This window comes from Pituophis catenifer, unplaced genomic scaffold (assembly GCF_029215685.1).
Source record: "Pituophis catenifer annectens isolate HBS135680 unplaced genomic scaffold, rPitCat1.0.hap2 SCAF_3, whole genome shotgun sequence".
Classification (NCBI taxonomy): Eukaryota; Metazoa; Chordata; class Lepidosauria; order Squamata; family Colubridae; genus Pituophis; species Pituophis catenifer.
The window spans coordinates 77,358,174-77,376,635 of record NW_027256883.1 but is presented as its reverse complement, the minus strand read 5'-3'; positions in this window follow the sequence as shown (position 1 = coordinate 77,376,635).

Genomic DNA, 18,462 nt, shown 5'->3' with positions numbered 1-18,462 from the left:
CAGATAGGGGATGTGAATTCATGTCTAAAGAGTTCTCCCAATGGTTAAAGGATAGAGGAATGCTACATTACACGTCTAGTCCATTTTCTGCGTTTCAGAACGGGATTGTAGAGAGGAAGAATTCCACATTACAAACCATGATTAGATGCACATTGGAGGATGCTGGCTTAAGCAAACAATTTTGGTCAGAAGCCTTACATTATTCAAATTACACACAAAATAGAACCTGGTCCAGTATTGTAAATAAGACACCATATGAAGTAATGTATAATAGGAAACCAAAATTAGCACACATGCACATATTTGGAGTCACTGCAGACGTACACATACCTAAGCAGTTGAGAAGAAAGGGAGAAAACGTATCCAGAAGACTCAGATTTATGGGATATGAAACTGGCACCAAAGGGTACAGATTCATTGATAATAATAACAAATTTATAGTTTCCAGAACAGCTGTGTTCCATGAACAGGCCAACTGGTCTAAATTACATCTTAATGAAATATTCCCAAATAAATGTAAAGATACAAAATCTCATGAGAAAGGGACCATAGAAAAACAGAATATCAACAAATATAAAAGCAAAACCAAAACTTGGACAAATAGCCAACACAAAATAAAGACAGACACACTAACAAAAAAAGAAGCAAGATATTTGCATGATAACAATAGCAAACCTGAAAGAGCCATTAGAAACAACAGAAATCAAATGCCAAATAAATACAGAGATTACATAATGCATATGGATGGTGAGCCAATAACACCTAATACTTATGAGGAAGTGTTAAAACTCCCTCGTGAAGAAAAAGAAAAATGGGAATTAGCTATGAAAAAAGAGATGGAAAGTTTACAAGGATTAAATGTATTTACACCTGCAATTGCACCTAAAGATAAAACAATTATTGGTACCAGGTGGATATATAAAATTAAGAACTTAGAAGGAGGCAATACTCTATATAAAGCTAGATTAGTTGCACAAGGTTATGCACAGAAATATCCGGAGGACTATACTGACACGTATTCCCCCACTGTAAGAACAGAGAGTGTCAAAACAGCTCTAGTGGTAGCATCAGCACTCAATCTTGATGTATTTCAATATGACATACAGACTGCGTATCTACACGCAAAACTAGATAAGGAAATATACGTAAGAGCACCTCACAGTCAATACACCAACAAAAATGAAATTTGGCTGTTGAACAAGAGTTTATACGGATTAAAACAATCTGGTAAAAGATGGTATGATTGTTTAGTAAAAGTACTTAAGACCATGGATTTCAACGCTACCACTGCTGATAACTGTTTCTTTGTCAAAAAGGGTGATGATTACATTGAATTTGTGTTGATTTATGTAGATGACATTTTATATATAGGAAAACACAAAGAGAGAAGAGAAACTTTTGTAAATAAGTTAAATGATCATTTCTCGTTGAAATCTCTAGGTAAAGTGAACAAATATCTTGGTGTTCAAATTAATAAGACTAGAAGGGGATTCAAACTTACTCAGAGAGATAAGATTATAGAACTTTTAAATAAATGCAATTTAAACAATGCCAAACCCTGTGATACTCCTATGCAAACTGATTTTCTTAGAAATACTGATGAATCTTCCCCTGAATTCAAGGATAACACGTTTTATAGATCAATCATAGGTTCACTTCTTTATATATCTAATTGGACTAGACCAGATATCGCCTTACCACTCAATTTATTATCCAGACACGTCAGCAAACCAACAATGTATCACTGGGAAGCTGTTAAAAGAATTTTGAGATATCTGAAAAGTACATTAGATTTTTGCTTAGTATTAGAACCTAGTGATAATAAAGAACCAAAGCTTGCATGTTATGCAGATGCGGACTGGGCTGGAGACACATCATGCAGAAAAAGTACATCTGGTTATATTTTTCTCTTAAATGACTGTCCAGTTTACTGGTATACTGGAAAACAAGAACTAGTAGCCACTTCAACGACAGAAGCGGAATATGTTTGTTTATCCAAAGCTGCAAATAACCTTGTATGGTTTAATGATTTAATTTCAGATGTTTGGAAAAAACCTGCTTTGCCTTTTGTCATGCATGAAGACAATAAAGCGGCCATTGAAATATCTAGATCTGATGCCATTGGACAAAGGTCCAGGCATATAGATATAAAATTTAAACATGTGAGGCAATTATCTCAGGATGGATTTATTAAAGCAGTGCATTGTGATACTTCAGAACAATTAGCTGACATATTGACAAAGCCTTTACCTTCTAAGCAACACAAATATTTAACATCTAAATTGTATGTCTTGTATTGTCCTGAATCTGAATGTAATTGGTGTTGTATAACGAATCGGCATTTAGAGGGGGATTTGTCAGATGTAAATGCCTTATTCTCTAATGTGTAAATAGTATATGAATGGGGTATCAGGGGTTAACTTATTCTTCACTTCTTAATGTATTCATAATTCACCACTCCCACTTATAGCTCCACCCATTGTATATATAAGGAGCCACCTACACCCTTTTCCTTGCTTCTATCTGTGAATATTCAGTGAATATAGAATGCCTATTGTAAATAAAAGGAAGTATATTTAAACCTTTAACTCTCACTAATATTATTGAGTCTGATCCTGAAAATATTGCAACACCTGCGTTACCCCCCAGGAAGAGAAAGAGGCAACACACAATGGGGAAGGAGACAGGGGGAAGTGCATCGTCATCTGTTAGCATGACTAAGGCAGAAAAAAAGATAATTACAGGGGGAACGCAAGGGTGGGGGCCTGTTACACGCGCAATGACTAAATTGATCAGCATTACATAAAAGCAAGCAGCTCCTCAATGGGGATTTTATACTCTGACGAAGTCGGTAGTAACATCTACTAAATGACGGTCAGTAGCACAACAACAAAACAAACTTTCCCCAGGAAAGAAAAAAAAAGGTTGATCCCTTTCTGTTTGGCATTATTGAAAGCTCTTCTTTCTAAGTCAGTATTTAAGTTACATTAAGTCGTGTTACATTAGGTCATGATGGTTGAATTTTCATTCATGGATTCTTCATTTAATATTTTTATTGTTAACCTTCCCCACAGTAGATTGACTGGGATTGTCTGAAAGTAGTGAAAATAAATAGTGTTGGTATAAAGTTTGCCTTTAATGTTAGTGAGGTTTATGTCGATTTTCACTGCATGAAAAGAGGATGGCATATACAGAAGGACTGAAAAAATGCTGGACATTGCAAATGAATCTAAATGTAATAACATCGTTGTCTTTCAGTTTCACAGAAAATCCATAAATTCTTAACAAACTGCTTTGGATGTCAAACACAGATGGCTTCTAAGGGGATTATATGGATTTTCAGAGGATTTTTCTAACTGAGAGGGAAAATGTACTTGACATACAGTGCAATGGAAGTAGGATAAGGAACTCAAAGGAACATTTGGCCCTTGAGCTTATTAAAGTGCCCTCCTCCCCCCCCGAAAAAAAACACCGTCTTTTGGGGAAAGTTTTCTGATGTTTTATTTAACCAGAATTCTAATGGTGACTCTGGGACAGAAAACCCAGTCTGTAAGATGGATATACTATGGAAGAAACTAAACTGTAGATGCCAAATCCAATGGAGTCTATAAAGCTGAAATGATCTATAATGTTTCTGAGGCTAAATATCTATAAAAAGAACCAAACAGAAGAACTCTTTGTTTAAAAATACTCACTAGCTTCAGTGAAATCTGTTTGCCCCAAGTTAGCACTATTGATTGCCTGGGACAATAGTGTTACCTCCATAAGTATATTTCTGGCTTTTAATTATCATCTTAGAAAGGGCATTAATGCAATACTTTCTCATCTCGCAACTCCCACGTTTAATTTCCCAGTAAACGCCACCCTTGTAGGCAGCTACTGTGGCTCATCCACAAAGCAGTTTGCCAAATTGCAGACCAAGATAAAATTAGTTCAAATGATGTTTACTTTGAGACTTATTAATCAGAAAGAATATCTCCATAACCTTTCTTGGAAACATGGCAATGTCTACAACTGCCTGGAAAAATTATTTAGGCCTGAGGGCTGCCCAGGCTGCTGAGTGAGCACTGAGAATTTTACACAAAGATGTATGCCTCACCTTAACATATGTGCATATGTGTTTATTGTGCCTTGAAGGCAACCCAAATACAATCCCAATTCTAGAAGCGACTTGCAAATGATATTAGAGGACTTCTTCAGATGTAGCTTGCAAAGGGAAAGGGGCAGGGAGGCAAAAGAAGAACCTATTTCCAGAGGTCATAGTTATAGAAGCATCCCTTTAAATCTTTCTCCCCCTCTTTTTCATAACATTATTCATACAGAGAAATAATTTGATGTAGTGGTTAAAGACACCAGGCTGAAAACAGGGAGACTTTAGGTTTCAGCCCTGCCCTGAGGAAGAAAAGCCAGCTGGGTGACTTTGGATCAGTCAATCAGCAATAGGAAAAAGGAACTCATAAAGCCCTCCCAAAAGTGTTATGAGTAAACTGCAGGATCTCATCCAGACAATCATTAGGAGTCAAGGCTGACTTGAAGGCACTAAGCAAATCAAAGAACAAACATCACACGTACACATGCCTATGTCCATACACAGTTAACTTTTACAAGCAGACTTCTCATGATCCTATGCAGTAACCAGTAAAGTAGAACACTCATCCTACCTTATGAACCCCTGATTTTTTTAAAAAAATCACAGAACTGCAGAACTATGGGGTCTGTTCCAGGGGTGAAATCCAGCAGGTTCTGACAGGTTCTGGAGAACTGGTAGCGGAAATTTTGAGTAGTTCAGAGAACCGGCAAATACCACCTCTGGCTGGCCCCAGAGTGGGGAGGGAATGGAGATTTTGCAATGTCCTTCCCCTGCCATGCCTACCAAGCCCCACCCAAAGAACTGGTAGTAAAAAAAATTGGATTTCACCACTGGTCTGTTCCCTTCCCCCCACTTCCACCCCTGCTGTTTTATCGATGACACCATGTGTGATTCTCTATGACAATATGGATTTCTGTCATCTGCTTTTTCTCTCTCTTTTTTGTCTTCTTTTACTTACAAATACACATCTGTGTGAAATTGAAGTGTTTATGTCATTCTCTTGCTTTCTCAAAGCACCAGGGTACATTAGGCCTTACAGATAGTTAGGAGCTAGTCATTGCTATTGAATGACAACTTGAATATGAAAACAAGTCATCCTTTTTCTCACATCAAAGATATCATGATTGAAGAAGACAAGATTTTTCTCAGGGTTAGCACAAAAGAAAACCCTCAGCCATAGGGCTTTGTCAGCCTCATAAAGCCCTGAGGTAACACCTTAGCCATCCAAAATGGCTGCCAAACTATTATTTAATATGATAGGAAAGGGAAAGTTATTAAATGCATAAGAAGCAGCCATACTGAGTTTGATTTTAATAAAATCAGATTTAACTTTTGCATATTAGTGCTGTTGGAAGAAATGTCCTGCTGGGTTCAGTTCCAAGTGGGGAAAAAGACACTGGAAACATGGAGACTACTTGGAAAGATGGTTTAAAGACGGTGGACAGGAATCATATGGCTTCGGTTCCTGAACAGAAAAGGTGATCACATGCTTCAAGATGTTGGGTGAAGAAGAAAAAAAGGCAGAGATGCTGAGAGTCCCTTGGCTTTATACCCTCTCTTAGGCCCCACCTTAGTGTTTCCTGTTCCTGTATAAGAAATATATCCTGATTGGTTGTAAGACTCCCAGGGGACGGGGGTCTTAACTTCCTACAGTGCTTTAGAGGAGTGTTTTCCAATCTCAGCAACTTTAAGATGTTGGCTGGGGAATTCTGGGTGTTGTTGAAGTCCACACATCATAAAGCTGATGAGGTTGAGAGACATCACGAGAACAACTATTAATAGGCCTCTTCCTGCAGAAATACTCAGTAATCTCAGAGGTCAAGGAGAAGGAGCTAATGCCTTCATTACATGGCTTTAGACTTGATGGACTTGAATGAAGCCCTAAATGTCTTGGGTCTGTCCCTTCCATAATTCCTTTTTAGGATGGAGATATTACTAGAATTCTGTCAATTGTAGTCACCTAATATTTGTTCAGGAAGTCTGCTGAAAAGAATGACAAGTTCTGCAAATCTTCCCAAGTCATGCTTTAAAAAAGGCAGAATTTATATATGAGAATACATTCTATTCTGCCTTTCAGCTTAAAACTGCAAGGTGTAAGTAAAAATGGTAAAAGCAAAATATAAAGGTACATGCATGGCAAAAAGAAGTGTCAGGTTGATGTTAATTCATAGCTTCCATTTCCAATCTATCATCTTCTTAATCTCAGATATGGCAAGAAGAGAGCTTGGGCAAGTTTGGGAGCTTCCTGTAGAAGAAATATGTGAACATGTGTTTTTGAGTTAGTTGCTCAGTGGGTAAAATAGAGGATCTAGACTAGAGTAGAGATGTATGCAGCTATCTATACACATATATGAAAATAAGGCCCCTACATTTATTACCTACAGCTTTAAATTGCCAATTACTTGAAGTTAGTTCTCTTTAAAAGTTAGAGTCAATTACAAATTAACTATTATTATTATTATTCATCGCACAGTCAGCCAGAATTTCAGACTGGGTTTGGCATTTTGTCTACCTATTGAGTCCTTACCAAGGACCTGGGATAGGCAAATCTGGATGTTTGATGGTGTTACAGGTATCGTTGCAGGATGGAAGTAGTTCCAAATAAAGCCGCCTTCTGCAATTGACTGATGGCAAATTTGTCAATGCCTACGGTGTTCAAGTGGTGCTCCAGTTGTTTTGGGATTGCACCCAAGGCACCTATTACTATTGATAACTATCCTTGCTTGCCTTTCCCAGGGTAGTATCAATAATAATAAGCGCTTTGGGTGCAGTCCGAAAATAATTACTATTACTACTACTACTACTACTACTACTACTACTACTACTACTGCTTCTGCTGCTACTACTACTACTACTACTACTATTTACTTTATTCATTAAACATGAAACTCAGTCAACTGAACATTCAAAAATGCATCACAAATACCATTGACTGGTGCTAATGGTTGATATGAGTTGCTGCCAGCATCCTACCTTCTTAAGATGTACGATGTTCCAAGTAGCACAGTTTTTTGCAGTTCCACTGGTGTTATTGCAGGAAGCTGTAGTTTGTTGATGTATCTTACAAAATTCTTGGACATGGTACCAAGTGCCCCGTTGACAATGGGTATCATTGTTACATGTTTCATCCATAGTCGTGTAATTTCAATGGCCAGGTGGCGATATTTCATGATTTTTTCCAGTTCTTTTTCTTCGGCTCTGGCATCTCCTGGTACCGCGATGTCAATAAATTGTACATTTTGATTTTCGACAACTGTGATATCTGGCATGTTGTGTTCCAAGTGACTATCCATCTATATTCGAAAGTTCCACAAGATCTTTACCTTCTCATTTTCTATAACTTTTTCCACTTTATGTTCCCATGACTTTCTGAATACAGGAAAGTCGTACTTTTTACATAATGACCAGTGGATTAATTTAGCAACTCAGTCATGTCTAGCTTTGTAATCAGTTTGTGTGATTTTGCTACATTCACATATTAAATGTGAAACAGTTTCAACTTTGTTGTTGGAAAGTCGGCACTTTGGATTGTTGGTGGATTTTTGTATCTTCGCTTTCATGGCATTAGTTTGTAGTGCTTGCCCTTGAGTAGCAAGTATTAAACCTTCCATTTCTTTCTTGATGGTTCCCATCTTAAGCCATGTTCATGTAAAGTTGTCATCACATTTTCCTTCAATGTTTTTCAAGTGCTGTCTATGCAAAGCTTCGGTTTTCCATCTATTTAATCTGTCATCCAGCTGTTTTTCCTTATATTCTGCCTTTGTTTCTGTTGTTTTTATAATGTTTTCCATTTTCATTGCCTGCAGCAATTTTTCTGTATTTTGGTTCACATAATCATTCAAACTTCATTTTTCTTCTTCTACATTTTTGCAAATCTACTGAATTTGCAATAATCCTCTGTCCCCTATTTTTCTTGGCAGGTACAACCTGTCGATGTCACTTCGTGGATGTAAAGTGTGGTACATATTCAAAAGTTTGCACATTTTCCAGTCCAAATTTTCCAGTTCAGCCAAAGTCCAGTTGATGATTCCAGCTGAGTAGCATATCACTGGAACTGTCCATGTATTAATGGCTTTAATTATATTTCCAGCATTCAGCTTTGATTTTAATATTTTGCGGATCCTCTTGATATATTCCTTTTGCGTTGACTCTTTGACTTTTCCATTCAAAATGTTATCTGCTTCCAATATACCTAGGTATTTGTAACCATAATCCTTTGCTAATGCTTTCATTATGTTTCCATTTCCCAGTTCTATTTCTTCTATTTTTTCCATTTTTACTTGCTGCATGGATAATATAGCACAGTTTTCAAGTCCAAAGTTCATTTTGATGTCACTTCTGAACAGTTAAACCATGTTGAGTATTGATTTAAGTTCAGTGGGGCTTTTCACATACATTTTTAAGTCATCCATGTATAGTAGATTGTTTATCTTGCCATGTTGGCTTGAGATTTGGTATCCCAATTTTGTGTTTCGTAGGATTATTGTCAGTGGAATTAATGTGATGTTGAACAATAGTGGTGAAAGTGAGTCCCCCTGGAAGATTCCTTGTCTGATGTTGACTTCACCAATGTTCTCCCAATTTGCTGTTAAAATTATTATTATTATTATTGGTTAATCTTTAGTGAGATTCACAGCCTTTGAGGTTAATAGCTCAGCAGCTCGAGTCCTAACCAAGGACCTAGGAACTGTTAAGGTATCATCGGAGGATGTAAGCTGTTCCGAGTAAGGTGGTTTTTTGTAGAGTCAAAATGTTCAAGTCCAGCAAATTTAGAATTTCTAAATAGCGGGGTAGCCCTTTGGGTATTGCTCCAAGGACTCCAATTACAATTGGGACAACACACGATTTCTTTTTCCACAGTCGCTCAACTTCAATTTGCAAATCCCGGTACTTTGTGATTTTTTCTTGCTGCTTATCTTCAATCCGTGCATCACCAGGTATTGCAATGTCAATGAAACATATTTTTTTCTTTTCAACTATTGTTATGTCAGGTGTGTTGTGGATCAAGTGACTGTCAGTCTGAATCCTAAAGTCCCACAAGATCTTGAGTTTCTCATTCTCTAAAACTTTCTCAACCTGATGTTCCCAGTGGTTTTTGCTGTACTCAAATCCAAACTTCTGGCACAATTTCCAGTGAATGAACTTAGCAACACGGTCATGGCATTGTAGGTAGTCAGTTTGTGAAATTTTGCTGCACCCACTGATCAGGTGGTCGACTGTCTCATCTTTCTCATTGCAGAGGCGATGAGAATATTATTATTATTATTATTATTATTATTATTATTATTATTATTATTATTATTATTATTATTATTATCTCATATTATACCCGTCAAATGTTTTGGTTTGCTTTTTTATCTACATTTACACAAGTGACCTCGGGGAGGTTGTGATGTCTTTTTTGTGTTTACTATTGTTTTATATTTTTTACCTAGAAGACTATGCATTCTGTGCTGATGTTTAAACATTAAGGGATATATGGCCAAAGTGCAAACTTTTAAAAGGTCAGATGAGCTACATGAGTGGAACAGATTAGTCAACAAAAATTGTCATTTAATTCCCCTCTTTTTTAAAGCAAAATGCGAGGAAAGGTATTTGGATAAAAAGTTTTTGTTAATTATGCTTTAAAAATACATTCTATTCCAATCCTTCAATCCTTCTCTTCCCCCCCATCCCCTCCCCACACAAATTCCCTTCCAATGTTGAAAGCTCCCTTGCTGGGTGAGACCATCAGAAAAGCACAGCTTGAAACTGAAAGATGAACTGGTACAACTGCTACACTTTGAAACACACAGTAAGAAAAGCTGCAGTTTAGTAGCCTAAGAAAGAGATGTTTTTTAAAAGAAACTATTTATCTTACATCCCACTTTCAGTGTTCAGTCTTCTTTGAGGCATAATGCAACATGTAAACAGGGTAAGATTTGGAAGAGAGACAACGTTATGAAGGATGGTGATGATGGTGGGTGATTATGATGATGTTAAATATAGTCATTAATTCATATACCAAGCTCTCTCTGTCTTTTTTTAAATCATAGGAAGTAAAGAGAAATATAAACCCAGTTGTCATTCTGGATTCAACTAAGGGGCCATTATCTAGTCCAGAATTGTTTTAATTTGCAGAAAGCCTATAAGAAAGACATGGAGGTAGCAATGTTATTATTTATTGCCAAGTAATTATTCCAGAGTTTCTTAATACAGAATATCTTTGATAGGGGAATTATCGATGCCAGATATGTAGATATGTAATTTATTATATTTGTTTTCATGGATTTTCACGGGTACAGGTATGCAAATCTTGATGTATTCGGATCTTTTCCCATGTAAGATTGAGAGTATCTTGGCGATGTTTCGACGAGGTCCCACTTGTCATCTTCAGGCTGGTGTCTTCGGCTTCGTGCATGTGCGAGCAAAGCGTGATCAGAGATGCCGTCTCTCTATACACCAAGACTTGTGTAATTTATTATAATATATAGAGCCAGGTTGGTTCAGTGGTTAAGGTGCTGGCCTAGAAATCAGGAGACTGTGGGTGGAAGCAGCAGTAGATCAAAAACAGTTTAAAATGATGATAATGTCTGGTACTCAAGAGAGTAATTATTCTACCTGAAGACTGCACAATAAAAAATATATCTGGAAATTGTTTGGTTAGCCTTCATAAAAATACTATTTTCATAAGTTCTTAACAACAACTATCCAATAAGGTCAAGATACATTTCCATCTAGATTCTGTATTTTGATCTTAATAGCAAGAGTTGTGCTATCAAGAGGGAGATAAACTACATGTTTGCAAAAGATGTTTCAAGCAGTGAGAAATAGAACATGTGAACAATGATATGTGGCAGATAATCTTCCCACATGGACACACGTTTTAAGGACCACATTTTCATTGGAAATCATACCAATGATCTTATTCTTTTACAAGGTTATTTGGTCATTTTGATTCCTTCCATTGTCATTCGTAGTATTCTGAGAATTATTAACACCCAAGGCATCATCTTTTTCATTCATATGAATGAATGGGGATGCATTCCATTCATTCCATTATAAAAATGGTAACTGCTTTTGGAAGTAACCAGCATCAATGGTCATTAAAAAGAAGTAGTTGATTAATTGCAGGAGACAAGAAAGACAAATGATATTACATAAATCATATCATTGCTTTACTTTGGATGTAAATTGCAGGCAGGCAGGTAGGCAGGGCATATACTGTACCTTTCCAAATATAGTGCAAGAGTCATTTTACCCATTTTAAAAAAGACGAAAATAAAGAAATAGAGAAATCAGAGGAGGTCTGTTCATAATTATAAATCCTCATAGGAAATACATCTGTGGCTTGCAAATATCTGCCTACAGTCCACCAGATGCCAAAAGCAAAGTTAAATTGGTATGGTCTTTTTAGCAAGAGATCTCAGTTTCCATTAGGCCAATTAAAAGAGACAGTATATGTAACCTGTCTCCTTTATGCCATAAAAATGAAATTCCTCAGCTTCCACATATTGCAGAGGTTCCACACAGTCTAAACCTGATTAGCCATTGTAGCATCACTAACTAGCTCATTAATGCCATTCATTCGTATTCCAATAGCTCCTTCGAGCGTCTATCAGGTTTGCAGGCCTTCAAGAAATAGTGTTTGAGCAGAGAGAGCAAATGTTAAGCATTACTAATGGCTTTTCACCTTGTGCAGGCATGAGATATTTAGAAATGCTAGCAAGGATATTTAGGTAATCAATATAAAACCATTTTTGTGGCCCACCTTTCATACCCCGCAGCTTTAAAAATGGTATTTCTGAAAAAGTAATCTTGGTCATTACAGAAATAGGTTGTCTGGTCCAGGGATGAGCAGAAGATGGATCTTATTTACCACATAGCTTGGAACAAATCAGCAAGGACTTCTAACTAATTGTTTAGCAGAAGCATCAGTAAAACAATTTCTCTTGCTCTAAATTAACCTGCTAAAATTAAATACATTTGCAGTCCTCCCTGAAGTAGTAGAATTGCATGTGGAAAATGAATTCCATTTTAGTACTGATACTGAGCTTTCTAGAAAAAAAATCATTCACACTTAGTTTAATTCTGTAGACCTCAGGGTTCTACTTTGTGGCATACAATTTAGCTTAATAAATTGTTACTATTATTGAATCTAAAACAATTGATCACCTTGTAACTTGTCTATTCAGTTTATTTCACTTTTTGCTACAATATTGTGTGTGTGAGTGAAGCAGTATGATATTATGGAGAAACATTGTCTTGAGAAGAAAAGCAGTGAGTTCTATAGAATATGTCTCCTGAAACTTCTTTGAAGAATATTAAGATACACACTAATACACTAATACACACATAAATTAATGTTGAGTATAATATTGACTCAATTTATAATGAAACTCCTCCTCCTCCTCCTCCTCCTCCTCCTCCTCCTTCTTCTTGCCATTTAGGTCATGGTTGTCCCAAAGGTGCTTTTTCAAAAGGAAACTGCACTTTGTTTTTCCTTAAATACGTTTCACTTCTCATCCAAGAAGCTTCTTCAGTTCTGAACTGAAGAACTGAAGAAGCTTCTTGGGTGAGAAGTGAAAAATTGCCTCTTGAAAAAAGACAAGATAGTTGAAAGCAGTGGTGGGATTCAATTTTTTTTACTACTGGTTCTGCGGGTGTGGCTTGGTGGGCGTGGCATGGCTTGGTGGGCATGGCTTGGTGGGCAAGGCTTGGTGGCCATGGCAGGGGAAGGATACTGTAAAATCTCCATTCCCTCCCCACTCCAGGGGAAGGTTACTGCAAAATCCCCCATTTCCTCCCAATCAGCTGGGCCTCGGGAGGCAGAGAATAGATGGGGGCAGGGCCAGTCAGAGATGGTATTTACTGGTTCTCCGAACTAATTCAAAATCAGAACTGGTCAGAACCTGCTGAAATCCACCTCTGGTTGAAAGGTACTCAAAAACCAAAATGTGTAGGGAGGTGATGGCTTTGGCAGACTAAAAATGGGATATATGATAAGTTTATAATTGTCTCATACTCGTTCTCTTGCATAATCATTCATGGATAGCATCCATTCAGCATATCCGCCATTCAGAAGTTTCTTCTTTCCCTTGTAAGAATACTCACAAAGCTAAATCCTGTGGACAAGGCTTTTAAGAGTCCCAAAATGTTCCTAAAAGGCTGCTCTTGGTTGAAAAAATGTTATATGGTTTAATTAAAAGCCTAATATATGGCTAATCAGTCTGAAGAGGCAGTAAAACAACAATAATATCGAGTATACTTCTCTGTAATTAATCTGGAGAAATTATTCATCGCCTTCCTTTATTAAAAAAAATAAAAGGCTCTGCATCCCCACCAGCCATTTTAGTAAAAGGAAAGGAAAGTCTCCATGGTAAACTACAGGTGACCACATGGTTATAACAGCAATATAAAAGTGGTTTGCCACTAGCTCCCTCCATGACTTCTTTTATTAATTTACTTCCCAGTTCTATTTTGGGACTTCCTAATGATCTCCCTTCCAAGTACTAGCCATGATCCTGGCTAAGCTTTTCTGTGATCAACCAAGATCAGGATAAACCAGTAAACAGTGTCAGTTAACCAGAGCTAAGGATCTTTTCTATCCTTGCCTCAACTTTTCTTGCTGAAAGATTTCTAAAGTGTCCTATCTCCAATTACGAGGAGTGCAGTACAAGAACTCATATGATGTTATTTTCAGTTGCTACACCTCAGCTTCATGATTCTCTTCCTTCACCCAGACTTTTAAAAAGTCTGTGGGATTTCTAATGCTGTTCTTCAAACAGTTTATCTCAAATATTTGAAACATAAGACTGAGCAAAAGACCTATTGTTCCCAAGCATGATCTCTTGGGACAGAATGGCTTATGCAGTAAACAACAAAATGGAGCCTGACTTTATTAGTGAAAACTGAAAACACAAGGAAAATGCTTGGCATCTCCTTAAGGAGGGAATGGAGAAGGCCACAAAAGATTTGCAGCCCACAGTTCTAGTGTTATTCCGTTGCAAGCTGGAGCTGCATTTCGAGCCCAGAGAATTCAGCTCAATCAACTTAAATTAAAGCAGAGGCTCCCGAGAATATCATGCCAAGCATGACTAAATTTCTTGTCTGCAAATCGTCTCAAACTTGGTTAAAAATTAGACTTTCCCTAGAAACCAGAGAGGCTGAGTAGAGTCAAGTCTCAGCAGGACAGCTGTGGTGCTTCTTTGGCTTGAAGAGATTTCTTCATCATCCCCATTGCATATCCCAGCATGTAGTTTGTTTGTCAGACTCCAAAGCCTTTCAAAAGAATTAATTAAACTATCTCCCTTAAGTGCCAGGGGGAATTAAGCCTGAGTAACATTCTAAGTCTTGGTTCTTATTCTACCTTTTGATACTGTTTTGAACACCGAATGTGAAGATGGCAAACACTGAATGAGTCAAGCTACCAGATGTTCTATAAACACTCACCTCTGGAAGGTTTGCTCATATTAAAGACTGAAAAATTATACCTGGGGCTTATGTATGCTAATTTAATGGTTTTTTTTCTTTTTAAAGTTATTTGAAGAAATACATGTACCTGAGAGGTGGTGATTGAGCCAAGAAAGCCGATCACCTTCATGAATAAATAAAAATTTAAAATTTGGTCTCCCTTATAGTGATCGAGCCCAAATGATAACCACCCTTTCTAAATATGAGGCATTCCAAAAATATTAAACTTAGCTGGAAATTGAAATTGAAATCTGTTCTGGAGAGAGGTGATAGCATCAAATTTGGGGTGTCACAAGGGAAATCCTTTCGCCAGGATAAATGGATCTCTATGAGGCAGCATCCTTTAAGTATCTCATGGAAAAAAATTGTACTTTTAAATAAATTTGAGTTGCTTAAGCCAGTGTTTCTCAACCTTGACCATTTTAAGATATGTGGACTTCAACTCTCAGAATTCCCAACCACCCTGAGGATCCTAGAATTATGGGAGCTGAAGTTGACACATCTTAAGGTTGAGAAACACTAGATTAACTCAACCACGGAGCCATTTTTCTCAAGGACAACACAATTTGGAGTTTGCACCTACACTGAAAATCAAACTAACTAACTAAACAGAGTTTGTGTTCCAGACTTCAGTCCCTGGAGATGAGACATCTAGATGATGAATGAATGAAGTTGTATCAGTAGCAGACAGACCAGGCAAAACTTTGATGGCTCTGTTTCAGGTTACCAGCCTGCCTTTTTAGAATATGTTTGTCAGATCAAATGATACAATTGTCCTTATATATCCAAAATCTGTGCTGTTTCACTTGCAAGGTTGCAAAACAATTAAAAATGTAAAAGGTGTGTTTGTGAGAAGGGGTATGTCTCTTCTCTTCCTCCCCCACCCCAAAAAAGCAACCAAATCTAGCATTCTTTATAACTCATAACTAACATAACTTTATTTATTGTCATTGTACGTGTATACACAGTATACCCATACAATGAAATTTACTTAACACCCAAAGACCAGGTCCAACATACATAACAATCCCCAAACATACTCCCACCCACCACAATTCCCCACCCCTAAACCACCAAAACATCCACAAACCAGACCAAGTAATGCTGTCCAACAGCTCACTGATGGTGACCCTTTAGTTCATTGTTGAGTGCAATTATAGTTCTGGGATAAAAACTATTAAGAAAACATGAATTGACCTGTTTATTAAACCTCTGATAGGTACATTTAAAACCCCAGGTTTCTTTTCCAAAATAAAGTTAACATGTTCTTCGGCCAGTTTAAGACAAAAAACTCCTTAACCTTTTAGTATATAATACATACATGACCTTCCCTATTTTAATATGAATTTTTGTTCTGGACATGTCTCTTGAGAGAAAACTACAATGTACTGGCGCTGTAAAGATTAATCAACATTAACTTGAGAACAGAAATAATTGAATGCTACAGTTGCAGCTACTTTTGAATCTGTTTTCCATTCCCCTAGATAGATCAGAATACAATCTACCTTGCCTTAAGTTCTCAGAAGAGAAAGATGCAAATGTTACATTAAGTCATGCCTCTGTGCAGTGGTGGGTTGCCCCCAGTTCAGACCGGTTCGCAAGAACTGGTAGTAAAACCGGCGGGAGGCTCTGCCCGCCGACCCGGACCTCATCATAGGTGATCTGCGCATGGGCGTGCACTCCCGATGTGAACCGGTAATAAAGATAAGTAGAACCCACTCCTGCCTCTGTGTATGAGGGGAGAGAATTTTCTGTTTTTATACAATGTATATCAGGGGTGAAATCCAGCAGGTTCTGAAAGATTCTGGAGAACCGATAACAGAAATTTTGAGTAGTTTGGAGAACCGGAAAATGCTACCTCTGGCTGGCCCCAGAGTGGGGAGGGAATGGGGATTTTGCAGTATTCTTCCCCCAGGAGTGGGGAGGGAATGGGAATTTTGCAGTATCCTTCCCCCAGGAGTGGGGAGGGAATGGGGATTTTGCAGTATCCTTCCCCTGCCACACCCACCAAGCCATGCCCACCAAGCCACAGCACGCCCACAAAGCCATGCCCACAGCACTGATAGTAAAAAAAATTGGATTTTTTTTAAAAAAATTGATTTATATGCCGCCCTTCTCCGGAGACTCGGGGTGGCTTACAATGCGTTAAGCAATAGCCTTCATACTTTTGTATATTTATACAAAGTCAGCTTATTGCCCCCACAAACTGGGTCCTCATTTTACCTACCTTAGAAGGAATGGAAGGCTTGAGCCTGGTGAGATTCGAACTTACAGTAATTGCAGACAGCTGGTGTTAATCACAATGCTTTTAGTCTGCTGAGCCACCAGGCCCTTCATCAGTGGTGAAATCCCATCAGTGGATTTCACCAGTGATGTATATCATGTGCCATCTATGTAATTGAAAACACCACCTTCCATTGGAACTCTACAATAGGTGTCCTATAGTGCCTAGAACAGTCACTCATGCAGAGACCCAATGGGCAGGTCATTCTGCTGTCCTTTTCCACCAAATGTGATTGAATCATTCAGTTCTGCCACAGTTCTGGCACAGATGCAGCAAAACTATCTATCTTAAGCTAGAGAGACATGGAAAATCACTCCTTCTGTGTAGAATTTGGTTTTTGTTCTTGGGAACTGCTGACACTCTACATGTCTTTTAAGAAGAAAGCATCATTGAGTTCAATGGGGCTTATTCCAAGATAAATGATATATAATTACAGTCTGTTCACCATGTAAGAAGTTAGCACCCACCCCTCTCCTAGGAAAATGAAATATTCTAGGAAATATTAAAAAAGCAGAATATTGTATTTCCCTGGATAAGAAATGGAGAAACATGTTTTTAGGCAGGAAACAGACTCACTCTTAATAGCCCCCACCATCCTCAATAGCCTGGGAATCTGTGAAGATTACATCACCAGCAAGGCTCAACCAAGCCTCGGACACAGGACAGCCTACAGAGTTGCCCTTGCATGTCCCCATGGGAGTCTGACAACCAATCAGAATGCAAGCTCAAATTTAAAGCCCAACAGAGGGCATAAAACCCAGAGACTCTCAGCATCTCTGCCCGTTTTTCCCCTTCATCCAACATTATCAAGGCATGTCCACCATTAAAAACCACCTTTCCAAGCGGTCTCCATGTTTCCAGTGTCTTTTTCCCCACTTGGAACTGAACCCAGATGGACATTTCTTCCAACAACCAAAAATGGGAACTTTCTTTTCTCAAGGGTCGCGAGGCTAAATATCAATTGCTGGAAATCAGTAGAAGAGAAGCTAGAGAACAGCACAGAAAAGAAAGTGAAGGACCTATGATTGGTATTCCATTTCACCTGCCTTTCTGCTATCCCTCTCTGTTTTCTGGTATCTTCTTTTGCCTTCCTCTTTCAAACACTTCTTTCTCTTTCTGAAGAAAGTGGACAATTGTAGGCATCTCATAGCATCCATCTAAGGATATTACTCCACTATTAATTAAGCTGTGACACATTAACTATACCAAGTCCCTTACTCACTGAAGTGAATTTATCCTTTCAATTAATTTGATTTAATTAAGTAAAACTTATTAATTTAATTACCTAATCAAATAGTGCTGGCATTTTCATTCTTTAAAAAAAATCTAGATTTTTATTACTCTTTTCTTTTTTTTTCTAGTTATGTAAATGGACAAAAGCAAATATCAGATCCTTTAACAAGGAATTTATCTTCCGCTACTTTGCATTGTTACCTGTTCAGTTTTAATACAGAAATTACACAAAAATCCAAAGGCATCAGTAGAGCATCCAATCATCAGTCTTTGAAAGCAAAAGCAGCTTTCTTTAAATAAAACACTGAACTGAAATTTAAAAAAAACAGTTGGAAGAAGGATATACCTATAAGATTTAAGATAATTAAATTGATTCTTGCCCCTTTTTCAGCAACTGATTTCC